The sequence below is a fragment of the Nothobranchius furzeri genome, chromosome 15 (assembly GCF_043380555.1).
Source record: "Nothobranchius furzeri strain GRZ-AD chromosome 15, NfurGRZ-RIMD1, whole genome shotgun sequence".
NCBI classification, from domain to species: Eukaryota; Metazoa; Chordata; class Actinopteri; order Cyprinodontiformes; family Nothobranchiidae; genus Nothobranchius; species Nothobranchius furzeri.
The window spans coordinates 42,951,824-42,959,067 of record NC_091755.1 but is presented as its reverse complement, the minus strand read 5'-3'; positions in this window follow the sequence as shown (position 1 = coordinate 42,959,067).

The following is a 7,244-nucleotide window of genomic DNA, read 5'->3' as shown; positions in this document are numbered from 1 at the left end:
TGAGCGCGAGACACACGCATCTGACCCTCTTCACGCGCTCTCACGCCACACCTCCAATCTCACGCTAAGCGCCTGCGCTCCCCAAACGCGCGTCACGCACAGTGTGTAGGGCTTATGAAAACCCAGATGATATTAATGATAGCATTAGCTACTGAACAACACTTAAATCATAATTTAACTGGTTTTATTTCACACATAATCCCGTCTGTATAATCCACGCCGATGTGCTTTTTCCCGCTCTGGGTGTGAGAGGGGCGGAGAGGTGAGCTCCACCTGCTGTTGATGGGACGGGCATGCCCGGTGTCGGTACAGGATCTGCTCGGGGTCCTTCGACTGCCGATGACGTCAAAGTACGGCAAACCCACTCGGACAAAATACACTAAACACCTATACTGTTGGAAAGAATTTAGCAGTTTCGTTATTAAAATAATGTTTCTTACGACGTAAGTTTGTGTTTATAGTGGTATTTGTAAAATAAAACACTATATTTTATTCATAATGTTGAACTCCTCGTTGAGCACATCCCTTGAAGGATCATAGGTATTAGCAACACCTGTGAAATTGTATTTGCAGGAAAGAAGTGTGTCCCGTTTATTGAAGTATTTTGTGTTTAGAGTTTTTGACGTTTTGTCCATGCGTAGTTCAGGTACGCTCATAGCTGCTAGCCAAAACTCTGGAGTTAAAAGTTTTCTGGCTTTACTAAAATACCTGTCTGTACTTATTTGATTGATGGTAGTTTTACTTTCTATTAGACTCCAAATGTAATCATTTGGCACGTTTCTAATTCATAATTTGTAAGAATGTAATCGGTGATATTAGCATTAGCATTCCTATGGGTTTTTCCATGTATATTAGCATTGCGCTAACCACTCGCTGCCAAATTGCAGCCTTTGCCATTAGAAAATCTTCTTTTGTCACATCGCAATTTAATTGCACATGCAGTTAATCGTTCAGCCCTAATATACATGCAGCTCTATGCTAAAAGTGTATTTTCAAAGAGGTAATGATGGATTTCTTTGTAAAAGTTGTCCATCTTTCCAACAGAAAGATTTGCCTGGACCAACGTAACCTGATAACAACGTAACCTGATAACAACGTAACGTGATTACGTAATTCCGTAAGGTTCATGTTCAGCCAATCAACTACTTTGACGTCATCGGCAGTCGACGGACCCTGAGCCGATCTTGCACCCGAGCAGATCTTGTACTGACACCGATTCTCCCAGAACCGTGAGCTGCGACTGCGCACACAGCCAAAATGACATGTGTATATATATTTTTTTTTTACTTTATTTACAATTGAACAAATACAAAGGTGGAAAGAGTACTAAAATTTCCTACTTAAGTACAAGTACCAATACTTTGATAATTTTTTACTCAAGTACAAGTAAAAGTACTTGCCAAAATTTTTCTCAAGTAAAAGTAAAAAGTGTCGTAAATAAAATGTACTCAAAGTAAAAATTACTTAGTTACATTTTTGTCAGTGAAAAGATGGTTACATCAGTGCAAAACCACAACACCAGTTCACAACACGCTTCTGTGTGTGCGCACACACACACACACACACACACACACACACACACACAGAGGTGGAAAGAGTACTAAAATTTCCTACTTAAGTACAAGTAAAAGTACTTGCCTAAATTTTTCCAAGTACAAGTAAAAGTACTTGCCTAAATTTTACTCAAGTAAAAGTAAAAAGTATCATAAATAAAATGTACTCAAAGTAAAAGTTACTTAGTTACATTTTTGTCAGCGTAAAGATGGTTACATCAGTGCAAAACCACAACACCAGTTCACAACACGCTCATGTGTGCACGCACACACATGGACACACACACACACACAGAGGTGGAAAGAGTACTAAAATGTCCTACTTAAGTACAAGTAAAAGTACTTGCCTAAATTTTTACTCAAGTAAAAGTAAAAAGTATTGTAAATAAAATGTACTCAAAGTAAAAATTACTTAGTTACATTTTTGTCAGTGTAAAGATGGTTACATCAGTGCAAAACCACAACACCAGTTCACAACACACTTCTATGTGTGCACGCACACACATGGACACACACACACACAGTTTGATGGAAGGATTTCTGTCCAGTCAGTGAGAACAGGACATGCACATTGATTGGACGAGATTTTTCTAGGATTGTATGTTTCAATTGTGATTAAAATTATTCTTTATTTTGAAAAAAAAATGTAAATTTTTAGACGCCATCAGCATGTGAGGTATCTCAATGTTCTCATAACAAAACTCTAACATGAGACTGTGCTCTAACCTGGCACTTAACACGCTAAATGAAAGTCAACCATTTCAGATGGACCGTATGACAGCTGCTAACGTTGGCCCTGCCCTACTTTACCTCTACATTACAGTTCCTTTATCCATGTCCATCCTAGAGCTCCTCTCTGACCTTCATGCTTATTTAGAGCAGCTGGTTTTTTAAGTTAGCAGAGTTCATCCTTGGTAGTGGGTTCACTCACTCAGAGGAAATTTTATAGCGCATGCAGCTAGAAAGAAAAAAGAGAGCATCAACAAGATTAAGGAATTAGAGGAGGAAATAAAAAGAAAAGAACTAGAACTGTCAAAAGGCATTTCTGATAGTAAACTTCAGGAATTATGCAAACTTAAATACTCCCTACACAGCATATATAACAAGAAAGCAGAAAATGCTTTGTATGGGCTAAAAACAAGTTATTATGAAGGAAGGGAGAAAATGGGGAAATTGTTGGCTAGACAACTAAAAGAAAAAAATAATAGTAATGCCATCCCAGTTATAAAACAGGGGGATGAAGAAATTTACACAGCTAAAGGCATAAATAATATCTTCCAGCAATATTACGAAAAATTGTACACATCTTCAATCTCGGTGGATAAGCCAAAAGAAAATATAGAAGGTTTCCTTCTGAATGTAGGTCTGCCCAGTGAAAATATATATCTCTCATATAAGCTCTTTTATATGAAAAATATATATCTCTCACATATGCTCCTTATATATTATCATAAGCACATTATTATATGCCTTTTCATGGAATCTTGCTATAATATCAAAAACCTCTCTGTGCCTTTTCTGCTCAAGCTGAACAGCTGCATGTTTTCCCCTGCACAGAAAAGGGAGTGAAAGTGCTCCTTCCTTCAGTTCCTCAATACAAGAACAACTGTCTTTGTTAGCAAAGGATGTTGCAGGATGTGTCCTGGTCATCTCAAGGTTGCATGTCCTTGGGATGAATTGGTCTTTCATTAACAAGGCTATTAGCTGACTTGTGTCTGCATGTGCAGATGGCAGAATTACGTGTGTGTGCATTCCATAATTTGTCAATAAAAATAGCTGCTGAGCAGAGAGAGGTCAGAACACTTGGGTGCAGCAGACATGAGCTAACCGCGGGGTTTAGCTGGAGCTGCAGTGTTCTCCCTCTGCAGCGGTGAAGAAGAGACTGGTCTTCTGATCATTTTGACTCCACATTCTACCAACGAAAGGTGTTTCTCTCTCCATCTGCTCCGAACCTGTATGGTCTAGAAAATAAAGACCAACACCAGGCTTAAAAGTCATGAAGCAGAGGGACTAGATTTGCCTATAACTAAGGCCGAAATTAGGAAGACGATTGCCTCCATGAAAAATGGAAAGTCACCAGGTTATGACGACTTCCTGCAGAGTACTATAAGACCTTTGCAGATATTGCTGCACCAATACTCCGTGAGGTATACCAGGAGATGTTTGACAAGGGCTGCGTAGCACCAACTTTTAACGAAGCGGTGATATCACTAATCCCCAAACCTGGTAAAGATCCAACTGACCCTTCAAGTTATAGACCCATTAGTTTGCTCAACCTTGACTGCAAAATTCTTACAAAGATACTGGCGACACGTTTACAACAGGTATTACCAAATATCATACATCCTAATCAAGTTGGGTTTATGAAAAATAGAACATCGACAGACAATGTTAGACTCCTACTACATCTGATGTGGCTCAATCCCGAGATGTTCCTATTGCTGCTCTATCTTTGGATGCTGAAAAGGCGTTTGATAGGGTGGAGTGGCAATTTTTGCTCTCCACTCTTGGTCATTTTGGTTTCACTGCTGATTTTATAAAATGGATTACAATGTCATATAAGGAACCTAAGGCTGCGGTGATGACAAAGGGGATAGTCTCCCCTTTCTTCAACCTGACTAGAGGGACTAGACAGGGATGCTCTCTGAGCCCCTTATTATTCATTATTTTCTTGGAGGTCCTAGCAGTGTCCATCAGAACGCACCAGGGAATAAAAGGAATAAGGGTAGGGGGCAATGAATATAAGTTACTGCTTTATGCGGACGACATTTTGGCAGTGTTATCCGAGCCCTCAAAGTCGCTACCACATTTAATGGATACTATACAATCTTTTTCTAAACTTTCTGGGTACTCCATTAATTGGCGTAAATCAGAGGCAATGCCCCTTTCTAAGCGATGCATTTCATCCATGGTAGAAACATTTAGATTTAAATGGACGCGTAGGGGAATGCAATATCTCGGTATTAACCTCTCTGAGGATATAGACGAGATAATAGCATTGAATTTCAACCCCCTGCTTCAAAGGCTAAAAACAGATCTTGATAAATGGTCAAAACTAAAATTGAGTCTGATGGGAAAAAGTAATACTATAAAGATGATAGTTGCCCCACAAATTACATACGTTATAATGATGTTGCCAATTAAGATTCCACCTGCCATCTTTAGACAACTAGATGATGTAATTAAAACATTTTTTATGGAATGGGAAAAAACCAAGACTGAAATTAAGGAAATGATGTGCACATAGGAAGAAAGGAGGGCTGGGTTTGCCAGACCTGAGACTGTATTATCTAGCATTTGAGATGACAAAAATAGCAAGGTATTGGCAAACAATAACAGATAAACCAGGGTGGATGGAGGTGGAGGAAAAGATATGTTTACCTTTTCAACCTTCAGCGATACTAGCACAAAGGTCTAATATTACTAATCCAGTACTTTTACATTCAAAGGATGTATGGAACAAAGTCCATAGACTGTTAAACCTCAAACATACTCAGCAGAAATATTCCCCATTATGGTATAATCCCAAGGTCTGTATACGGAAGAAACCTGTTTACTGGAAAGAGTGGCAAGTGAAAGGATTAAATACTATTGGAGATCTGTTTAAGGACGGGGCGTTTCTGTCATATGCTGAACTAGTGCAAGAGTTTAACTTAGAGGGCAGGGGTCACTTTTGGAAGTTCTTGCAAATGAGAAGTTGTATTACCTCGCAGCCATATAATATTGAAGACAACACGGTAACTGAGTATATGAAACTTCCAACTAGTAAACAAAAAGCCTCGCAGTTCTATAGAATCATGAACTCTCTCCTCAGTGACGGCTCCAACCAGTTAAAAATGATCTGGCAGAAAGATCTTGGCATAATGTTCGATGATGATAAATGGAAAACAATTGTTGTTAACTGTGGTAAACACGTAAGAGAGGTGAGGAGTAAACCCACGCAATATAATGTGCTACACAGATACTATTATACACCATCTAGACTGTTTAGAATGAAGCCAGTGGATGACGATTCGTGTTGGAAATGCAAAACGAGCATTGGGACGTTCATGCATTGTATTTGGGAATGTGCTCCTATCAGATGTTTCTGGACTTGTGTTGTCAAGATCCTAAGTAACTGGTGTGGAACAGACATCCCTTTTAACCCAGAACTGTGTTTATTGGGAGATAAATCTCAGTTGCCTAATGTAAACAAATGTAATTTTTTAATCATCTCAGTGGGGTTAACAACAGCCAGTCGAGTCATTTTAAGACACTGGAAAGCAGCAGAATCTCCAGAGGTTAAGGAATGGGTCTGTGCAATGGCCGAATCTGCATCATATGAATGTATGCTCAGTAGACTGAGTGAAGACAACAGAGAGGGGAACTTCTCACTGGGATGGACTCTGGAACTTTATGAAGACAGACAAAGAACTTGGGTGAAATCAAGCACGTTATGTGACTGCTGTTATTCCGACACTACGTGTCTGCAAGAGTTATATGATTGGGACCTGTATCCAAAATCAGCTGTTATATCTGTATGTTTAGTCCCTCCATGTTTAGTATCCATTGAGACTGTTAAGTACCAGCCCCTAAAAGAAAGTTCAATAAAAACTTGAATTAAAAAAAAAAACAACAACATAGAATATTGATGAATTCTGCATCATGTCTGATTCATTCCGGTAACATATATTGTTGTTATGAACAATATAGGTCGCACTTAGAAACAGAGGCGTGTCCTTGTTCTACACAAGAAAACACTGTAATGCTACCTGTTGGTGGTGTTTTTAGCTCGTTGTTTTGTGGGTGATATAGTGTGTTTGTCGGCTGTTAGCCTTTGCTAGTGTTCTGGAAGAAAGTGTTTATTTGAGACCTGAATGACGTGTTTTGGTAGTTGGAGTGCATTTTGAATGTGAAACGAATGGCTTTGCCAAGCTGAAAGTTGGTTAGGTGTGAAGAGTTTTGCAAAAGTGACCGAAGTATTGAGAAATGTGTCCTAGCGTCTGTAAAAAAAACTGTAATACCCTGCAACCCTAGGTCAGATGAGGCCAAAGTAAAACTTTTTGGTCTAAACTCCACTTGCTGTGTTTGGAGGGAAAAAAGGATGAGTTGCATCCCAAGAACATCATCCCTGCTGCTGCATGGGGGTGGAAATATCATGCTTTGGGGGTGCTTTTCTACCAAGAGGACAGTACGACCACTCTGAGTAAAGGAGAGGATGAATGTGGCCATGACCAACAAACTCCTTCCTTTAGTCAGAGCATTGAAGATGTGTTGTAGCTGGGTCTTCCAGCATGACCATGACCTGAATCACACAGCCAGGATAACCAAACGGGGGCTCTGTTAGAAACATATCAAGGTTCTGGAGTGGCCTAGCCCGTCTCCAGACCTACATCCTATAGAAACTCTTTGGAGGGTTTCTCAGCAACAGCCCTGAAGCCTGACAGGTCTAGAGGAGATCTGTGTGGAGGAATGGGCCAAAATCCCTGTTGCAGTGTGTGCAGACCTGGTCAAGAACTAAAGGAGCTGCAAACAACGAATTATGTACCAAATGTTGTTCAAATACTCATATTCCTCACTGTAACCCCACCCCGTTTGGATATCAAAACAAAAGCCATGTTTCTGTGCTGCTGGTCTCTCTGTAGCAGGGGCGGATTTAGGACTGAAGAAGATCCGGGGCTTAACACACGCGCGCACGCGCGCGCACACGCA